Source organism: Lissotriton helveticus, chromosome 10 (genome assembly GCF_964261635.1).
Source record: "Lissotriton helveticus chromosome 10, aLisHel1.1, whole genome shotgun sequence".
NCBI lineage: Eukaryota > Metazoa > Chordata > Amphibia > Caudata > Salamandridae > Lissotriton > Lissotriton helveticus.
In genome coordinates, this window is record NC_136071.1 from 4,783,532 (window position 1) to 4,805,890 (window position 22,359).

The 22,359-nt window shown below is 48.0% G+C and overlaps 1 protein-coding gene across 1 annotated transcript in view; it reads right to left on the reverse strand.

Annotated features, from left to right (window-relative positions):
- The window catches only part of LOC144785725 (semaphorin-3F-like), a 472,039-nt gene extending 465,030 nt beyond the window's left edge, over positions 1 to 7,009 (reverse strand). Inside the window, exon 1 of the mRNA XM_078664515.1 lies at positions 6,513 to 7,009. The gene's annotated coding sequence lies outside the window, so the exon portion shown is untranslated. The remainder of the gene's footprint in view (positions 1 to 6,512) is intronic.
- Between the last annotated feature and the right edge of the window lie 15,350 nt (positions 7,010 to 22,359).

A 22,359-nucleotide genomic window follows, 5' to 3' on the forward strand; every position in this document is an offset into this window, starting at 1 on the left:
GGTGCACTCTGTACATCTGCACTTGTGTAATTGGTGACACGTGTTCACCATTACTCGTGGCTGCGGGTGCCCTCTCTACATCTGCACTTGTGTAAATGGTGGCACACGTGTTCACCATTGCTTGTGGCTGCAGGTGCACTCTCTACATCTGCACTTGTGTAAATGGTGACACGTGTTCACCATTAGTCGTGGCTGCGGGTGCACTCTCTACATCTGCACTTGTGTAAATGGTGACACGTGTTCACCATTACTCGTGGCTGCTGGTGCACTCTCTACATCTGCACTTGTGTAAATGGTGACACGTGTTCACCATTACTCGTGGCTGCTGGTGCACTCTCTACATTTGCACTTGTGTAATTGGTGACACGTGTTCACCATTACTTGTGGCTGCGGGTGCCCTCTCTACATCTGCACTTGTGTAAATGGTGGCACACATGTTCACCATTGCTCGTGGCTGCAGGTGCACTCTCTACATCTGCACTTGTGTAAATGGTGACACGTGTTCACCATTAGTCGTGGCTGCGGGTGCACTCTCTACATTTGCACTTGTGTAAATGGTGACACGTGTTCACCATTACCCGTGGCTGCTGGTGCACTCTCTACATCTGCACTTGTGTAAATGGTGACACGTGTTCACCATTACTCGTGGCTGCTGGGGCACTCTCTACATCTGCACTTGTGTAAATGGTGACACGTGTTCACCATTAGTCGTGGCTGCGGGTGCACTCTCTACATCTGCACTTGTGTAAATGGTGACACGTGTTCACCATTACTCGTGGCTGCTCGTGCGCTCTCTACATTTAATGTAAGGTGTGTAACGTCTACGTTTTAGGAATTAGGCTCCGGTTGTTTGAGTCTCACCTTGAGGCACCCTGGGTGGCTTCAGGTGAAGGGTCTGCCCAGGTGTGCCAGGCTAATGGTGCCACCAAACATGTGCCCTTCACTCCGGGCAGACCGCGTTCAAGAGCGCTTCCACACATCGACCCATGATGCTTTTCGCTTCTTTTTTTAAGGCCCATTCACCACCCTAGTGACGTCGGAGGCACGCTTGCTGCTTCCTTTCTTGGTCAGTAGGGAGCAGTGTCACTGATCAGAGGTGCCCTCCCGGGAGGGGCAGCTGTACACTGGGGGGCTCCAATGACAAGACAGGGGCTGACCCCCACCCCCGAGGAGGTACAGACATGGGCACCAGGGCCTGCCAGCTTCTGGACTCCAAGGAAGAGGCAGACAAGGCAAAATATTAGTCTGGTTTACTATCCTGGTGGTGCACAACTCGTGTCTGTGGCTGCAGCATCCATTTTGTGATGCCAGGGTTCTGTTACGCTGGTACCGGATGTACCGGTGTAGTCACGTTTCTCCCTCTGGGAGGGTCGAATCATACCCCCGCCGCCAGGACTGGTGGGGAGGTATGATTCCAAGGTGTTTGACACCACACACGACATGTTTCCTTGCAGCCATTCCAAAGTTAGCATTTACCACGAGGTTATGATGCACTTAAGAGTATATGTCTGGCTGCATCACAGAAAAACCCATAGATTCCGAAGGCTGCAGAGGGGCCCTGCTCATGCAAGGATACCCTCTCACACAAAACCCAGCACCCTGCCTTCAGGATTGATAAGGCCTGCCATAGGGGTGACTGATTGGTTTATATGTGTAGTGATTTAAGGTAGATATAGGTAACTTATATGTAGTAATAAACTAAGGAGAAAGAGATTCGATGGGCTGAGTTTATTGAAGAACAGCTACACAGCGGCAGAGACAGCCACAAGATGACCAACGAAGATGAAACCCAACAGTCTAGTGGCAACATTCAAAACTTGGAATCTCATGACATTGCAGCCCAACAACTCTTAAAACTCTAAATGACATAGGTTAACATGCAGGCAATAAGTAGAGAATATAACATATCCTGTCTTCTCCATAAAAAAACACCAAAAAAAGTGAAAATTCACCAAAGAAATCTTTTAGGAATTATTTTAGGTCTCCTGCTCCTCCTGAGAGAAACATGGAAATCATCACTTTTAGACGATGAAGACGAAGATACATCATGAAAATTAGATACACACTCGTTGGCTTTCTTTACCTTGACAATTTTTCCTACATTCCACCAGTTTTCTCCCTCAACCTGTACAGCATTCTTACCCACCCGGGTTACCAGAATAGGAGGACCAAACTTACCCTCACCCTTTTTAACATGGATTGGAGATTTGACACACACAAAATCTCCCACATTCACATGCACAATGTTTACTTTTTTTTAATTTTTTTTATCAAACCAACTTTTCTGTTTAGTTTGAGAAACATGAACATTTTCCTTTACTATTTCCATGAGACTGCCGACATCAGAAACAGACCCCAACCACTTGTTCATCCACGCTGGTCTGAAACTAGTGTTAGCTTTTCTCCCTCTGAGAAACTCAAATGGAGATATTTTAGTCCTGGAGTGTGGAGTGCTTCTGTAAAACCAGATCATACTATTTACAGCACTAAACGCATCTGATTTAGAAGATCTAGCCCACCTAATACAGTCTCCCACATTCATGCGTTCCACTAGTCCATTAGACTGTGGATGGTAAAGTGATCTCTTTATGTGTTTCATGTTGCAAGGCTGTAAGAAAGACTCAAACTCTGTGCTGGAGAATTGTGCGCCATTATCATTACTAAAGTTTCAGGAAAGCCTTCCTGCAAGAAAACCTCTTTTAGAAAAACAATCACATTTGAAGAAGAAACTTCTTTTGCAACATTCAAAACTAGGAATCTCATGACATTGCAGCCTAGCAACACTTAACACTCTAAAGGACATAGCTTAGAATGCAGGCTATAAGTAGAGAATATAACACTATATCTAAGTAAGGGGTGCTTGCACCACCGTACCCAGGCTGCAGTAGCAGACCTGAAGGCTGCCCAGGGGTGGCATAATACATGCTTCAGCCCCTGGTAGGCCTAAGGTACTATATACTAGGGACTCACAAGGGTACCTCAGTAACCAAACTGGAGTGTACCTAAAGTACATGGAATCAATTTAGAGAGGAAGCAGCTAGGCTGGGGTCCTGGATAGCAGGGCCCCCGACAGGTTAAAGTTGAAAAACCATCAAAACACCAGGAAAAAGTGGGGGCAACCAGGTAGTCAGATTCCATCTTCCTATCAGCCCAGACCATCTCCACAGCCCAGACCATCTCCACAGCCCAGACCATCTCCACAGCCCAGACCATCTCCACAGCCCGGACCATCTCCACTGCCCAGATCATCTCCAAAGCCAAAACCATCTCCAGGACCATCTCCTCAGCCCAAACCATCTCCTTAGCCCAGACCATCTCCTCAGCCCAAACCATCTCCACAGCCCGGACCATCTCCACAGCCCGGACCATCTCCTCAGCCAAAACCATCTCCACAGCCCGGACCATCTCCAAAGCCAAAACCATCTCCACAGCCCGGACCATCTCCTCAGCCAAAACCATCTCCACAGCCCGGACCATCTCCAAAGCAAAAACCATCTCCACAGCCCGGACCATCTCCTCAGCCAAAACCATCTCCACAGCCCGGACCATCTCCAAAGCCAAAACCATCTCCACAGCCCGGACCATCTCCACAGCCCAAACCATCTCCTCAGCCCGGACCATCTCCACAGCCCAAACCATCTCCTCAGCCCAGACCATCTCCTCAGCCCAGACCATCTGCTCAGCCCAGACCATCTCCTCAGCCCAAACCATATCTACAGCTCACACCACCTACTCAGCCCAGACCATCTCCACAGACCATCTCTGAAGCCAGACCATCTCCACAGCTCGGACCATCTCCTCAGCCCAAACCATCTCCTCAGCCCAAACCATCTCCTCAGCCCAAACCATCTCCTCAGCCCAAACCATCTCCTCAGCCCAGACCATCTCCACAGCCCAGACCATCTTCACAGCCCAGACCATCTCCTCACCCACACCATCTCCTCAGCCCACACCATCTCCTCAGCCCACACCATCTCCTCAGCCCAGACCATCTTCACAGCCCACACCATCTCCACATCCCACACCATCTCCTCAGCCCAGACCATCTCCTCAGCCCAGACCATCTCCTCAGCCCAGACCATCTCCTCAGCCCAGACCATCTACACAGCCCGGACCATCTACACAGCCCGGACCATCTCCACAGCCCGGACCATCTCCTCAGCCCGGACCATCTCCTCAGTCCAAACCATGTCCACAGCCCAAACCATGTCCACAGCCCAAACCATGTCCACAGCCCAAACCATGTCCTCAGCCCACACCATCTCCTCAGCCCACACCATCTCCTCAGCCCACACCATCTCCTCAGCCCAGACCATCTCCACAGCCCGGACCATCTCCACAGCCCGGACCATCTCCTCAGCCCGGACCATCTCCACAGCCCGTACCATCTCCACAGCCCGGACCATCTCCACAGCCCGGACCATCTCCTCAGCCCAAACCATGTCCACAGCCCAAACCATGTCCACAGCCCAAACCATGTCCACAGCCCAAGCCATGTCCTCAGCCCAGACCATCTCCTCAGCCCAGACCATCTCCTCAGCCCAGACCATCTCCTCAGCCCAGACCATCTCCTCAGCCCAGACCATCTCCTCAGCCCAGACCATCTCCTCAGCCCAGATCATCTCCTCAGCCCAGATCATCTCCTCAGCCCAGACCTTCTCCTCTGCCCAGACCTTCTCCTCAGCCCAGACCTTCTCCTCAGCCCAGACCTTCTCCTCAGCCCAGACCTTCTCCTCAGCCCAGACCATCTCCTCAGCCCAGACCATCTCCTCAGCCCAGACCATCTCCTCAGCCCAAACCATGTCCACAGCCCAAACCATGTCCACAGCCCAAGCCATGTCCTCAGCCCAGACCATGTCCTCAGCCCAGACCATGTCCTCAGCCCAGACCATCTCCTCAGCCCAGACCATCTCCACAGCCCAGACCATCTCCACAGCCCAGACCATCTCCACAGCCCAGACCATCTCCACAGCCCAGACCATCTCCACAGCCCAGACCATCTCCTCAGCCCAGACCATCTCCTCAGCCCAGACCATCTCCTCAGCCCAAACCATCTCCTCAGTCGAAACCATCTCCTCAGCCCAAACCATCTCCTCAGCCCAGACCATCTCCTCAGCCCAAACCATCTCCTCAGCCCAAACCATCTCCTCAGCCCAAACCATCTCCTCAGCCCGGACCATCTCCTCAGCCCAGACCATCTCCTCAGCCCAAACCATCTCCTCAGCCCACACCATCTCCTCAGCCCAAACCATCTCCACAGCCCAAACCATCTCCACAGCCCGGACCATCTCCTCAGCCCAAACCATCTCCTCAGCCCAAACCATCTCCTCAGCCCAAACCATCTCCTCAGCCCGGACCATCTCCTCAGCCCAAACCATCTCCTCAGCCCGGACCATCTCCTCAGCCCAAACCATCTCCTCAGCCCGGACCATCTCCTCAGCCCAGACCATCTCCTCAGCCCAGACCATCTCCTCAGCCCAGACCATCTCCTCAGCCCAGACCATCTCCTCAGCCCAAACCATCTCCTCAGCCCAAACCATCTCCTCAGCCCAAACCATCTCCACAGCCCACACCATCTCCTCAGCCCGGACCATCTCCTCAGCCCGGACCATCTCCTCAGCCCAGACCATCTCCTCAGCCCAGACCATCTCCTCAGCCCAAACCATCTCCTCAGCCCAAACCATCTCCTCAGCCCAAACCATCTCCTCAGCCCAAACCATCTCCTCAGCCCAAACCATCTCCTCAGCACAAACCATCTCCACAGCCCGGACCACCTCCTGAGCCCACACCACGTCCTCAGCCCGTACCATCTCCTCAGCCCAAACCATCTCCTCAGCCCGGACCATCTCCTCAGCCCAGACCATCTCCTCAGCCCAGCCCATCTCCTCAGCCCAGACCATCTCCTCAGCCCAAACCATCTCCACAGCCCACACCATCTCCTCAGCCCAAACCATCTCCTCAGCCCGGACCATCTCCACAGCCCGGACCATTTCCTCAGCCCAGACCATCTCCTCGGCCCAAACCATCTCCTCAGCCCAGACCATCTCCTCAGCCCAGACCATCTCCTCGGCCCAAACCATCTCCTCAGCCCGGACCATCTCCTCAGCCCAGACCATCTCCTCAGCCCAGACCATCTCCTCAGCCCAAACCATCTCCTCAGCCCACACTATCTCCTCAGCCCACACCATCTCCTCAGCCCAAACCATCTCCTCAGCCCAGACCATCTCCTCAGCCCAAACCATCTCCTCTGCCCGACCATTTCCTCAGCCCAAACCATCTCCTCAGCCCAAACCATCTCCTCAGCCCAAACCACCTCCTCAGCCCAAACCACCTCCTCAGCCCAAACCATCTCCTCCGCCCAAACCATCTCCTCAGCCCAAACCATGTCCACAGCTCAGACCAGCTCCAGCGCCCAAACGTCGACGCCAATTAAAAAAGAAACTATAGTTCTGCATTACCAGGTCATCTTATGAGAACAAGGGCTTTAAACAATTTATAATCAAAATGTGTACCTCAAAGTGAAAGGGAGCTGCAATGACGTCCAAAGGGAGCTGCAATGACGTCCAAAGGGAGCTGCAATGCCGTCCAAAGGGAGCTGCAAAGACGTCCAAAGGGAGCTGCAAAGACGTCCAAAGGGAGCTGCAAAGACGTCCAAAGGGAGCTGCAATGACGTCCAAAGGGAGCTGTAATCACGTCCAAAGGGAGCTGTAAAGACAGTTCCAAAGGGAGCTGCAAAGACGTCCAAAGGGAACTGCAAAGACGTCCAGAGGGAGCTGCAAACCGGTCCAAAGGGAGCTGCAAAGACGTCCAAAGGGAGCTGCAAAGACGTCCAAAGGGAGCTGCAAACAGGTCCAAAGGGAGCTGCAAACAGGTCCAAAGGGAGCTCCAATGACGTCCAAAGGGAGCTGTAATCACGTCCAAAGGGAGCTGTAAAGACAGTTCCAAAGGGAGCTGCAAAGACGTCCAAAGGGAGCTGCAAAGACGTCCAAAGGGAACTGCAAAGACGTCTAAAGGGAGCTGCAAAGACGTCCAAAGGGAGTTGCAAAGACGTCCAAAAGGAACTGCAATGACGTCCAGAGGGAGCTGCAATGACGTCCAGAGGGAGATGTAATAACGTCCAAAGGGAGCTGCAAAGACGTCCAAAGGGAGTTGCAAAGACGTCCAAAGGGAGTTGCAAAGACGTCCAAAGGAGCTGTAATGACGTCCAGAGGGAACTGCAATGACGTCCAGAGGGAGCTGTAATCACGTCCAAAGGGAGCTGCAATGACGTCCAAAGGGAGATGCAAAGAGGTCCAAAGGGAACTGCAAACAGGTCCAAAGGGAGCTGTAATGACGTCCAAAGGGAGCTGCAATGACGTCCAAAGGGAGCTGGGAAAGGCCAAGTGGGAGCTGCGCCGAACACAAAGTGGAGCGAAGTTTGAAGCAGAGGAGGGAAGTGACAACCAATGGAGTGTAGGAGAGACAGTCAGGGGAGAGTTACAGAGGGGAGACAGTCAGGGGAGAGTTACAGAGGGGAGACAGTCAGGTGAAAGTCGGGAGAGATGACGAGACGGGAAAGTTGGAGAAACAGTCAGGGGAGTTTAGAGAGGCAGGCAGGGGAGTGCTGGAGAGAGTGACAGTCAGGGGAGTTTAGAGAGGCAGGCAGGGGAGTGCTGGAGAGAGTGACAGTCAGGGGGGTTTAGAGAGGCAGTCAGGGGAGTGCTGGAGACAGTCCCAGGAGCGCAGAGACCGCCGGGGAGCTGCGCTGGGGCAGTAGAGTGACTCCCTCCGCTGAGAGTCAGGGGCTCGGGTTGTGGCCCCTGCGGCCGGGTCCCCCGGGGGCATCCATGGAGGGTGCGGGGCGCCTGCGGGTCCCTCAGGTGCTCGGGCTCCGTCCTCGCTCTCCTTCCCGTCTGGGAGGGCAGGTCACTGGAGGAGGGAGGGATGGAGGGGGCGGGGCCTCGAGGGGGCGGAGCTCCGGAGGGAGAGAGGCAGGGGGGGGGGGGAGAGGCACAAAAGATGAGGAGAGAGAGGGAGACTCCGGAGTAACAAAGGCCCCCGAGCTCCAGGGGCCCTCGGTGCAGTACCTGGCCTCCTCCTCAGGGGGGCCCTCTGTGTACTTTACAGCCCCCCTTAAGTTTCGTTACGACTCTGGAGAGGGAGGGGGGGGGTGAGGAAGGGGCGCAGGTCGGAGGGTGAAGGAGAGGTGCAGAGGGGGGGCGCCTCAGGGATCTTTGCCCCCCTAAACTCCCCTCGGGGCCACCGCAGCTCTTGTCTGACGCGTGAGGCCCGTGGGGTCTTTGGTAGAGTTAGAAGAGGGGAGACCGAGGTGAGGGGGCACGGGGGGGGGACAGGGGGGTGAGGTAAGAGGGGGAGACCGAGGTGAGGGGGCACGGGGGGGGGCAGGGGGGTGAGGTAAGAGGGGGAGACCGAGGTGAGGGGGCACGGGGGGGGGCAGGGGGGTGAGGTAAGAGGGGGAGACCGAGGTGAGGGGGGGGACAGGGGGGTGAGGTAAGAGGGGGAGACCGAGGTGAGGGGGGGGATACTGTCATGCTCAGGCCCCTCTTGGAAGTTCACTCATTGTAAATTTGTATTTTTTATATATTTTTTATGCATCTATTTATTTTTCCCGTACACTCCTCTCTCCTGCGTGCTTTGTTTCTGTAATCTTCATTTTAGTTTGTAATGTTGTATTGTGGTTCCACTGTTCTCTTGTGACGTCACTGGCTCTGACGCCTTGGGGTAAAGTCCGCGCTTTATAAGAATGCAATAAAAAAATAAAAGAATAAAAGTAAGTGTGTACGGGGATGAGGTGAGAGGGAGATTGAAAAGGTTGCACTGGGAAAAGTTGATGGGAGGAGAAGGAGAGACGGGAGAGGGAGGAGGACGAGGGTCACACGGAGAGGTGGCAGAGAGGCCGGAGCTGAGAGCGCAGAGAGGCCTCTCGAGGGAAGGGGCGCCCCCTGCGGTGAGAGTGCAGAGAGCCCCCCCCCCCACCTGCACCTCAATGCACGTGTCACCGCCCCCCCGGCTGTGCCCCGCCCCCTCCTGACCCGGCTGATGATGATGTCACCAGGGGTAATGACGTCACCACACAGGTAGCCTCACCCTCTCCCGACTCTGCCTTCTTCCGGAGCAGTCACAGTGTGACGTCCTGATTAGTATCATACGCAAATATATATCTTTAAATAAAACAACAAGCATTGGCAAACCCACTAGCTCTGGAGCTGGTTTGCAGGCCTTTTGGCTTTGTCAATGACTGTTTTGTGATGTCATGCTTCTTTTGCGTTGGTTGTTCTTGTTGGCGCCGCCGAGCCCTCGCCAGTATAAACAAAAAGCATTGCTAAAAGCAAAACTATTTGCAGCTCTCAAAAAGCCCACGTTGCCAGTGGCATCTCTGGCAGAGAAGGGGACTACTTTGCGGCGGATTTGCTTCTTGTGAAAGGGCTGGAGTCAGATCACTTTAAGGTGGATCCAAGGGGCGAGTACAGAGTCTGGAGCTGCTGAGGCTCCAGGGGTGGGTCTGGGGTGCTGCAGCCTGGGGGCAGCCCGCCAGGGGGCGCTGCGCTGCCTCCCTGGACTCACAGAACTGGAACAAACTACAGAACTCCTCCTGTGTGGGGGAGAATCCTGTCACTCACAGGGAAGTATCCAATGGCTGAAGAGGGCGGGGCCGCCGCTCATGCTGTGCCCTGTACTGGGGAGAAAAATGTGAATGACACAACAGCAGACCAATGAATGAAGAGGGCTGGCTGAAAGCGCTGAGAAAGTAAGTACAATACCAAACATATCACCTTAGTAAAATCACTGGACTTGGCTAAAGCCAGACCTAAAAAACAACAGTTTTACCCAAATAAAATGCACTAATTAGCGCTGTGGGGTGAGGGACTAGGAAAGAAGATCACAGATTCCATTTTCTTTTTCTTTTTATGCGGCTGCCAAGTGGCTCCAATCCATGTCTGACGCGCCAGGGCCGCTGGGATTATGCGATGGCGCGCCTGTGGCGATATATTCTCATAATTAGAGATTTGCCGCGTATGTCACACAATCCACCATCTGCCACATACTCTTCTGATTTTAACAAAAAAACTGCTTCTAGCTCAACTGGTTGAAAAGTTACTAAAAAATGCAGCGACTCGGGCTACCGTGCAGTGAAAGGCCCTTTGGAAAGGTTAAGGGGTCAAACCATGCCTTCCCTGGACCGGAAACAAGCATCCTGGGACCGGTTTCTGGCTATCAGCCTTCATCCACTCCAGACTTTTTACACAACAGCCTGTTGCACTCTGGGGCTTGTAGTCTGGGCTATAACGCAGCCGCGGTCTCCTGCGAAGCAGAGGTGTCTGAAAGCCAAGAAAGTCTCAGAGTGTCACACAGGAGGTGGAGCCACTGGGCAACAAGCTTTCAAAATATTATATTCCATTTCGAAGACGACTTCATTGTATTGTGATCCACTCTTTTCATCATGCACTTGTGAAAGAAGCGCTTGTGCACGGCCTTAGAAGTCTAGTACATGTTCAATGCAAAGATATTCTAAGTGTGACAATCAGCGGGCCAGCAGTTCACCATCACAGCCGTCGGAGCATCGAAGGGTAAATCCACTGTTAAACCTTCTTTTATTTATGCATTGGCTACATCACAGGTCCACTCAGCCTTTCATCCTTCTAAGGTCGACACAATGAGTACCATCGAGCTAAGTCTTCTGTTTAGCCTTCTTTTATTTTATACATTTTCTACCTCAGGTGTCCCCATACTGACAAGTCCTGAAGAGACCCGACATCCACCAAGGGTCGAAACGTCGTCGACAGATACAAAGAGACCGAGCACGCATAATAGTTGCCGATACCTCCAACTATTGCACATTTACTATAGACATTTCATTCTTGGTCGTCGCTTTCTGATGAAAATCAAGTTCGATACAGAAACCTTTTTTTTAATGTTTTTTTTTGGGGGTGAGGACATTTTTGCAAAGTTTTTATTTTTTATTTTTATTGGTATTTACAGATTACATATAATGACAAACATAAAGACTCGTATTGCTTTGACGTCCACCCTAAACACCCACATTGCCATTGTGCAAAAATACTTATTTTTTATGTGTTCCGTATTTATCCACTGGAGCCAGTGTTGTTTTGCCAGAACCTTCCGCCCAGGCTCCCCGTGAGTAGGGTTCCCTTGCTCTCCCTCCCAGTGAGTAGGGTTCCCTTGCTCTCCCTCCCAGTGAGTAGGGTTCCCTTGCTCTCCCTCCCAGTGAGTAGGGTTCCCTTGCTCTCCCTCCCAGTGAGTAGGGTTCCCTTGCTCTCCCTCCCAGTGAGTAGGGTTCCCTTGCTCTCCCTCCCAGTGAGTAGGGTTCCCTTCTTCTCCCTCCCAGTATTCTCAGCTATGTCAGCCCACGTGGTGAGGAACAATCCTGAATTAAATGCCAACCTTCAGAGACAGGGACGGATACAAATAGCTGCTCATCAAAGATGCCAAGGGCTCACCAGCTGGAAAGCACCAGAAGAAAGTTTGAACAAGCATTGATAAAACCACGACTCTTTGGACTTGCATCTGAATGGTTTGTCTTGCAGCAATGTTCCATGCAGGGTCCGGCCTAGGACCCGTCTGTTCCCGACATTGTAGGAAAGATGTCGCGAGGGAGACCCTGTGGTCGGTTAGTGGACGAGGGCGTCATATCATAGGATAGCACAGGCACATACGCGATGTGATGCGCATTGGAGGAGTGCGCTGTCCCCCAGGAGGGTATCCTGGCGCAGAGCCGCTGTGAGTCGAGCCTCTCTGGGAACGCAACGTCCTATTCAAGAGCCAGGTCTCCGGCTTCTTACAAAATTCACAAATTATAGACGAGGCTCTGGTGCTTAGTGGCAGATCGTGCCGGCGACCGCGCTGTCCAGCGTATGTGTGGGACGCGCAGGAGGTAGTCTGGCCTAGTGGAGGCGTACAGATGTTTGTGGACGGCTGTTGAGGCAGGCCGGGCCGGTCTTGTGTAGTGCTTGGTAGGTGTCTGAGGAGTTTGAACTGTGCTCGTTTGTGTATCGGGAGCTGGGTGAGCTCCTTGACGTACGGTTCCATGGGTGTGCGGTGTGGGAGGTTATGTGTGAGTCTTGCAGCCAAGTTCTGGATGTACAATCCCAGAACACCACCTAGGGCCTGATTCTGATGCGGTTAGGAAGGCCTCCTAATGGCATTTGCTCCTTCCAAATCGGATCGGGAACATATATTCTCGACCCAGGGCCCAATTATGATGCGGTTAGGAACATATGCTCCCATTGAAGTCAATGGGAGTCCAACCAAATCGTATCAGGAAGCATCCGGATGCATCCTACTCCGTCGGTCGGACTCTCCCGATCCGAGTGGGTCGGAAACCATTTCCAAACCGATTCAGTCAGGAAGCTTTCCAACCCGCATCAGAATCAGGCCCCAAGTGTGGTGGTAGACAGACAGCTGCAAAATGGCTGAGTTCTTCCTTTCTACGTGAGATATATACCTTATTGCTATGTTTTTTAATCTAATGGAAGAAATGAAGAAATGTAACAAAGTCAGAATACTTAGGGGAAAGAATTTTTATTGTTGTATATATTTTGCAAAAGGTAAGGTAGTACCGCAGTACTGTCTTGGAAGTACAGCGGTACCTATTTAAATAAAATAAAAAGAATTTATGACATACAAGACTTTATTATTTCCTTTGCACCCCCTCAACTAATTGCCACAAAACTTTGCATTATCAGCCAATGTAGAAAAAGGAATAAGTCTGCAAAGTTTCTTGGAGATTTGTCAAAGTTATTACAAGTCAAAAATCAGAGGAATTCCTATCTTTGGGAATCCTAACTATAACTACAGAGTGGCTACAGCCACTCTGTAATATACACCCCCCCCACACACACACATACATACACACACACTACAATATACTATGTGATCATGGAATATTGTAATATCCTATTTTGAATTTAAAAACATAAAGTAACAATACATTTTATTCAAAAAAAGAATTGACTAACATACTTCTACACATCTCTTTCAATAAATATTAATATACATTCATCATTTTTCTCTAGGTGGGAATTTATTTTTTTATGTGAACTTCAGAAAAATAAATGTCATTTCATTTGATACATTCACATTATTTAAGATTTCAATTCAAAATCAATTCAATAGTGCTGCCACATTTCTTTTATTTTGTTCTACATTTAAAGTAAATATAGAAAATTAATTTACATTAATATTTAAACATACACATATTTGTAATTTATTTTTTAGGTAAATAAACCTTTTTTATTTTTTCCTATTCTTTAGCACATGGCAATTTCTGCTAGACTGTGGAGTTTCTCTATGGTGCATTATAGGGAAAATAAAAAAAAAATGTATTTAACGTGTAAGAAATAATTTAAAAATATGTTTATGTTGGATAAACATGTAAATTAAAGATATATATTTACTTTAAAGTTGAAAAAATAAAAATGATACAACACTAATAAATGAACCTTGAATTTAAATGTTAATTTATTTATTTATTTATTTATTTCAAGGGTTTTATATAGCGCTGCTGGACCCTGGAGTATCAGAGTGCTTTACAACAGAGTTAGACACAATAGGATAGAATAGCAATATATGCGGAATTAGCAACGGGATACAGTTTGCAAAAAGTATATGGTAAGGGGGGAGTAAGTGACAGGTACAAATTAAAAATAGGCGAAACAGTTAACAGGGGAGAAGATGTTGAATTCAGACAAGGTGGGGGGAGGGTATAAGAGTAGAGAGAGTGGACATGTTAGGTACCCCAATATAAGTTGTGGAGAAGTAGTTTGAGTTCTTTTTTGAAAAGAGAGTAAGAGGGGTTGCAGCGAAGGTTTTTGGGGAGTGAGTTCCAAATGGTAGGAGCATTACCAGAGAATGCACGGGATTGAGTTTTTTGACAATTAAGTCTGGGTGGGATCAGGAGAAGGGAGTCGGTGCTTCTCAGGGACCTGGTGCAGCCTGCTTTATCTAGTTTGGTTGCAAGGTAGGCGGGGTGTTTTGATGAAGAGCTTTGTGGGTGATACAGGCAATCTTGTAAGAGGATCTTCCTTCAATTGGGAGCCAATTAAGATTTTTGAGGACGGGCGATATGTGGTCAAATCTTTTACAGTCGGAGATAAGTCGGGCAGCTAGATTGAGGACAGATTTAATTGGTGCAAGATGGGTTTTAGGGGTGCCGGCAAGGGTGGCGTTAGCATAGTCAATCCTGGAGAGGACTAGCGATTGGACAACGATTTTGAAGTCATCAGCTGGAATGAAAGGTTTGAGTTTCTTGAGGTGGAGAAGGGTGAAAAGAGCACTTTTGGCGGCATTATTGATGTGGGGATGAGGTTGAGATTCTGGTCGATGCTGATGCCAAGTGATTTAACAGAGTTAGAGGTGGAGAGGGAGCAATTGAGAGCTTTGATATCATTGATCCAGATTTGGATGGGAAGGGTATTGTTTTTGGGGGCGAAAAGAATGAATTCTCTTTTTTTGGGGTTCAGTTTGAGATGGTTTAGATGGAACCAGGCTTGTACTTTAGTTAGGGTGTCGTTGAGGTGAAGGATGTCGTTGTGGGATTTGATCTTGTAGTATAATTGTGTATCGTCGGCGTAGAGGTGGTAACTAATTTTAGCTTCTTTGAGAATGAGGGTGAGTGGTTCCATGAAAAGGTTGAAAAGGGTTGGGGAGAGGATGGATCCTTGAGGGACCCCGAGTGAGACAGGTTGAGGATTAGAGAGGAAGTGGCTAAGTTTGATTTGCTGTGATCTGTTTTGAAGGAATGAGCAGAACCATTTGTGTACAGTGCCTTCCAAGCCAAATCGATCTTTGAGGGTGTTTAGAAGGGTGGGATGATGGACAGTATCAAATGCCGCCGAGAGGTCAAGGAGGATCAGTAGAGAGGATTCACCATTGTCAAGGGAGCGATGAATGTCATCTGTGATATTTAACATTGCAGTTTCTGTACTACAGCCTTTTCGGAAACCGGATTGAAAAACATCAAGGAGATTGAAGTCGAGGATATGGTTCTCAAGTTGTGATAGGACACATTTTTCTAGGGCTTTAGAGAGGAAAGGAAGGTTAGAGATAGGGCGTAAGTTGTTAAGGTCATTTGGGTCGGCAGAGGTGTTTTTCAGGATGGGAGAGATTTGACCAAGCTGAAGGGAGGCTGGGACGCAACCAGTGGCAAGGGAGGAGTTGATGATATTGGTCCAAATAGGGGCAATAGTAGATTTGAGGTCTTGGACCAAATGGGCGGGAAGAGGATCTTTGGAATGGGAGGAAGTTTTGAGTTTAGTCATGATGTTAGTGATCGATGACACTGAAACTGGACTAAATTCACTCCAAGAAGCATTATTTTTAGTTATGAGTCTATTAGTAGAGAGGCCTGAATGCGCGAGAGCAGGAAGGGTAAGAGATGGGTCGAGGAGAGTGGGAAGAGTTGACGAAAGAGATAAAGGGGTGTTGGGGAGGGTGTGTAGAGTGTGGGAGGGTTGGAGAGAGGGGGGAGGGAGGAGAAGGATAGTTCTATCTTATTGACTTTGTTGCTAAAAAAGCTAGCGATTTCTTCGCATTTGTCAATAGAGGCAGATATTTTAGGAGGGCCAGTGGAGGTTTGTTTTTTAACAATGCTAAAGAGTTCTTTAGGTCGGTTTTTAGCTTGGTCAAGTTGTGACCGGAGAAAGGAGGCCTTTTTATTGTAGATGTGTTTTTTGTATTGGACTCTGGCAGTTCTGAGGAGGGTAAGATTGTCATCGGTGGGATGATTTCTCCAAACACGTTCAGATTGTCTTAGGGATCGTCTTTCATTATTGAGTTCAGAGTTGAACCAGGATTTGGGAGGGTTGTTTTTTTGTTGTTTGAGTTTGATTGGGGCAATTTCGTCAAGGGCTTGGAGAATAGAGTTATTATAATGGTTGGTTAGGTCATTAGTACTGTCAGAGAGAGGGAGGCGAAGTAAGCAGGTTTTAATTGTGGATTCCAGTTCATCAAGAGGGATAAGGTGAAGGTTGCGTGTAGATTTCATTGGTAGGGTGCTGATGGGGGCGGGGTGATTCGTGGGTCTCTTTACGTAGAAGAGGACGAGGTAATGGTCAGACCAGTCGATAGGAAGTATACTAGAGAGGGAGGCTAGATCATTGCTAGTTATGATAGCATCTAGGGTGGAACCTTTATTATGAGTGGGAGAATGGCAGAGTTGGGTCATGTTGGTGATTTCCATGGTATTCTTAAAAGTGATGATAGCAGGGTCATCAATTTTATTCCAGTGGACGTTGTAGTCACCAAGGAAGATATTCTTAGAGTGTGATAGAGAGGATTGGATAATGAGGTCAGACATCTCTTCAGTAAAAGAGATACAATTTCCAGGGGGATGGTAGATGGTGTGCAGCCGAGTGGTGGGGGAGTCGTGAATACAGAGATCTGCACAAAGGTATTCAAAGGATGAAGGGTCTTGAGACTCAACAAGCGTGATGTTATGTTCAGTTTTAAAAATTAGAGCAAGTCCTCCTCCTGTTTGCTTGATTCTGTCTTTCTTGATGATTGAGTAACCTGGGGGAATGAGCAAGTCGAGGATCGGAGTGGAGTGGGCGGTGAGCCAGGTTTCGGTTAGGAATGCTATGTCGATGTTTTCGCTGAGGATCGTTTCTGCAATCTCATTGGCGTGGCGGGAGGCGGATCGGCAGTTGATCAACATGCAATGTAGGGGAGAGGGGTCAGGTTGTTGAGTTGAGGGACAGGGGGGGATAGTTCTCAGATGCTGGGGAGGTCTAGGGGATTTCTTAAGAGGGGGGAGTCTGCTTGTACCTAGGAGAACTGGGATAGAAGATTGATGAGTGGGGTGCATAGTGGAAGTAGATTGAAGTGGAAGTGGCTTAGTGGCTGGGGGTGAGCAGGGAGCGGAAGGTAAGTTTGTGGGAGTTATAAGTTCTGAGGTTATAAGGTACGTATCCAGTTGAGGATAGTGTGGCGTGATGGTATTATGGATTGGAATGATTGACGAAGGTTGATCGGGTGTGGAATTTGTGGAGGATCTGTTAGTGAGCGGGTGAGTGTTGTTGATGTTAGTAATCATGTTAGGGGGGAAGACGGTTGAAGGATTGGGATTGAGATTGTTGTTAATGAGTGGGGATATGGTGTATTGTGAGGGAGTCGGAGAGTAGGTATGCGTGGAGGTGATGGCATTAGTTAGGAGAGAGATAGCGTTTCTAAGTGAGGAGAGTTCTGAAACGAGGGATGAAAGGAGAGGTTCGCTGTAAGGGGGTGTTGGAGTGTGGATTGGATTAGGTTGAGGAGGGGGATCTTTATTGGAGAGTGGGAGTGTATAGTAGGTGGATGTGGGAGAGGTATTATTATTGGGCGAGTAGTTAAGAGGAGGTGGTTTGGGGACAGTAAGAATTGGCGTAGATGGAAGATTGTGTGTAATTGAGGATAGTAAGGGGGTGAGAGAGAGGGGTAATATTCGAGGAGGTGTGAGGGCAGTTAAGGGAGTTAGGGGGTTGTATGAGTGTGGTGTGAGGGGACGAGGAGATATTGGAGATGGTGTGAAAATGGAGTCATAGGAAGGGAGGTGCGTAGCAGAGAGTGTGATATTGGAAAGGGGGGTTACCGGGGGGTGAGTGGTAGAGGGGGAAGGGAGGGGGGGTGTAATGAGGTTGGAGGGAGGAGAGGAGGAGGGTAAATCAGGCAGGGGTGAAAGGAGGGTTGGGGGAATGAGGGGAGAAGAAGGTGGTAAAATTTGGGGTGAATCAGGGAGACGAGAAGGGGAGCAGGGGAGATGTTGAGGGGTGATGGGCCGTGAGAATGAGGCGGTGAGGGGGTGGGGTTCAAGTATTGTGTGAGGGATAGGGAGATAGGGCTAAAGTGTTGTTCAAAGATATCAAGGTTATTTTCTGATGCTTGAATGAGAATGTTTCTGGATTTGAAGATGGAGATATCTATTTCACTCGGAAAGGAGGGAGATGGCGTGGTGACAAGTTTCAGGCCGTATGGGATTTTACGCGAATTTGATATAGGGAGGTGACTCAGAAATAGGCTTTTCCATTTGGATGGGCGTTTGGTGAAGAAGATGAAATTGGTGACAATTGAGGAGGTTAGGCTGTAATGGTGGTCGGCAAATAGGGTTTCTGGGTGGAGGCAGAGAAGTTTGTGCTGAAAGTTTTTTTTGCCATGTTTGGATAGATGGGAGGGGTAGAGGATGGACCACGAGTAAGGGCCAAATTTAGAGATGGGTGAGTTTGAGGTCCCGGGGAGGGGGGAGAGCGAGGGGTGGGGGGGTGAGAGGGAGGGGTGGCATGATTCAGAGAATATGGAGAGAGAGAGTGCAGTAATCTATGAGGTAAGGATAACAGTAAAGTACCTAGTATAGTATAAAGTGGGTAATCAAGAGAAATAGAGCATCAAATGAGGAGCAGTAAGACAAAAATAATAAATAATAGTTATTGTCATAAAGATTACATAAGGAAGGATATATCTTATCAAACGAGTAGTTAAGGAAAATATAAAACAAATATAGCAGTACAATAAGATGTGATGAGGACTAAATTGAATAGTTTAGGCAAATAGAAAACAAGTATAGCAATACAATAACATTGCCAAACATCAATTATTAAGGTGCAAATGGGAGAATTATGAATTGACAGTGTATACAGACAAATAAAGCAATAAAAGAGTATAATCAAGCATAGATTAATAAAGTGTCAAAAAAAATTGAATAGTTTAAGCAAATTGAAAATAAATATAGCAATGCAATAAGAAGTGATGAGGACTAAATTGAATCGTTTAGGTAAATAGAAAACAAATATAGCGATACAATAACATAGCTAGATATAGATTAATATTAATAAGGTGCAAATAAAAGAATTGTGAAATGTCGGGGATACAGGCAAAATACAGCAATAAAAAAATAAAAAATAAAATGTAGTGTAGCCAAATATACAAGAATAAAGTGCAAATAGAAAAATTAAGAATTGTAGGGGATGGATTCAGATAAAGGAATGATGAATAGCAGGGGATACAGACAAGTACAGCAATAAAAATAATATAGCCAAGCATACAATAAAAACATGCAAAAAAAAATAGAATTAAGAATTGTAGGGAATATGTTAGAGGTCAGCTGAGGAGGGTGTGGAGAAGAAATGAGGAAGTTGGGAAAGAGGGTGAGTGTAGTTGGGGGGTAAAGTAGTATAGAGTAAGAATAAAGGTGGGTAGTAAATTAGAGGGGAGCGACAGCAAAAAAGATAAATGATGGGAAATGTAGCTAGGAGGGAGATAAAATACAATGAGAGATATTGGGGAGAGTGTATTGTGTAGAGACAGCGGGCATGAGAGTCATCAGGGCTACCTTTCAAAGATGGCCGCCGAAATAGTCGAGGTGCAATCAGGTGCCACAGATAAATGGATGTAGAGAAAAACAGAATGGTGAAACAAACACAGCACCAACAGAGATCATCTGATGGTGAAAAGAGAGACTAAGAAAGCGTTAGTAGGAGATGCATGAAAAACACAGGGCAGACGTGAGTCCTCCGTAAAATAAAACACATAACCTGCATAACCTGTAAAATAAAATAAAACACAAAACCTGTATCACCTGGAGAGGTCAGTGAAATTCGAAACCATAAATACAATGATGATGGTCAGCAAATTTAATGCAAATCTTACCATAAGGGGTGGAGGCACTCATAATGCAGTTGTTCTTGGTTTCTATCTCCATGGTACACTTAACAGTCACGGATCGTCTCTTCTGCATAATATTCTACTCTATACGTGTACCACTGTTTACTGTTTATTGTATTTTCACAATTGCTGCGTATATTTAATTTTTGTACTCTCTTCCAACCTATTGTAAAGCGCTCTGATATCCTTCGGGATCTTGTTCGCGCTATATAAAACTTTATAAATAAAAATAAATAAATGTATATGTATTTAATTAGAATTATTTTTCTGAAGTTTACATTCAAACAATACATTTCTAACTAAATAAATATTTTAGTAATTTGCATTAATAAGATTTAGAAGCAATGAACAGAACTAATTACAATTAATTTGGATTTTTATAAAATAAAATGTATTGCCTCCTTACTTTTTAAATTAAAAATGGGCTGTTAAAATATTTATAGTTAAATAATAAATATGTACAATTTGTATATATTTTAACATTTAATTTACCATTATTTTCTAGGCAGGGAGGCCAGATCTTGAGAAACAAAAACTGACTGGGGCATTTCGCAAAAAAACAGAAGAAGAACTACATTTTCACATCAATGCAGTGACAAAGAACGGCGGCCCTCATCAGCAGAGCAACACAGAAGAAGAAATAACAGAAGAACTCAAATGCACTTTTTAAAACCAGCATCATGTCTTTTAATAACTTGCTTACTTATAACAGCTGCTGACTAGCCCTGCTTTGTAACACCTAAAAAAGTGCCTCTTAGTGTTTTCAATAGACCCTTTCTGAAAACTGGGAAATGAGCCACATTTGCCGAAATCTGACGGACAGCTGGTAAAAAACAAGGACTGTCCCGGAAAACCCAGGACGCCTAGTCACAATGGGGCATATTACCAACGATTAGCGATATTTATCGCTAACTAGGCTTTGCAACGAATTTTTTATCGCCAAGCATCGGCGGAAATTATCGCTGAGATAACTTGCTATTAGCAAGGTTTATCTCCAAAGCGATAATTTTTCTGGCGATAGCGCGAATATCGCTGAGAATACAGCGATATTCACGCATTAGCGACAAAATGTTCTTAGCCATGTTATCCACCTCCCATTGGATAGCATGGCTAAGAACTGGTCTGAGCAGGCGTTAGTTTTTGGAGATATTCGCGCTTAGCGCGAATATTTCCATCGCTACGCCTGCCTTGTTAATAGGCGATAGCAACGTTAGCGACTGCTTTCAGTCGCTAACGGGTTGGGTACGCCCACTTTGCATGTCATTAGCGATAAACATCGCTGACATGCAAAGCGGGCCCCAAACCGCTTGCTATCGCCTATAAGCTGTCGCTAACATCAGTTAGCGACAGCTTGCTAATGGGGCGATAGAATTATCGCCGCTTAGCGGCCGAAAACGGCCGCTAAATCGGCGATAATTGTGTATCGTCCCCCTTGGTAATATGCCCCAATGTTCCTAGGGGTTTATTTTAAGTCCCGACCTCCATTATTTTCGATGGGAGGGTGTTGCAATGCCACTGGCTGGAGTCACTACTGTTTTTGTTTTATTAGTAGCTTATATTCAGAGTTTGTGAATACCGAAAATAAATAAATTTACTCACAAGTATAAATGTACTCAAAAGTGTAAATGTACTCAAAAGTGTAAACGTACTCAAAAGTGTAAATGTACTCAAAAGTGTAAACGTACTCAAAAGTGTAAACGTACTCAAAAGTGTAAACGTACTCAAAAGTGCAGGTTGCCTTTGTGAGTTGGGGTCGTAATCATTAGAGTACGGCTCCGGCAGTGGCTCTCCGATGATGGGCCTTCCGAGCAGTGGCATGCTCTGTTCACTCACCAGGGTCCTTGTAGTACCTTCCTCTTCCTGCACGAGCGCTGGGGGAGCCAGAGGTGGTCAGCGGCGGGGCGGGCAGGAGTGACACACCGAGAGGTGGGATCACGGCGGCTCTGCTGGTTTCTATGGTAAACATGTAAGCCCAGGTCTCCCTCGGGCTATTCCCACTGGCCTCCATCTAATTCTGAAGCATTGTCTCACGGAACAGACGCTCACCGTAACACGCGTACAAATATATCTCGGACAGCTGCTTCTCCATCACCAGCACGGCCGCCGACTCTTCTCCCACTGACAGCTGCTTATAATATCATCCTCTGTCCTGCTCAGGACAGGGGTGCAACGAAGCCTTCTTTGCAGGGGAGGTGTGAATAGCCAAGAGTGATAGGGGGTGTAGGAAGGTAGGACCCTTCTGCATGGTCACCCCCACTTTTTTGACTGGTGTTGTTAGGTTTTCTGACTAGTCTGACTGGGATCCTGCTAATCAGGACCCCAGTCTCTGTGCTTTCGTCCCTAAATTGGACATGGTGAGTACTTAGGAACACTCCAGATTTGCTACTGGTGTACCCTCATAAGTCCCTAGTATATGGTACTGAGGTACCCAGGGCAGAGGTACAACAGGGGCCTCCCATGGGTTGCAGCATGTATTATACCACCCATGGGAGACCACTCAAGCTGTGACTACAGGCCTGAAATTGCAGCCTGCGTGAACTGGTGCTAGCAGCACTCACCACAGATATAAGTGTACAGATATAAGTGTACTTATATCTGAGGTCACTGCACTTAAAACCTATAAGTCACCCCTTAGGCGGGCATTTCAATCCTGAAGGCAGGGTGCTCGGCTCTAAGTGTGAGGGTGTTCTTGCATGAGCCGGACACCCC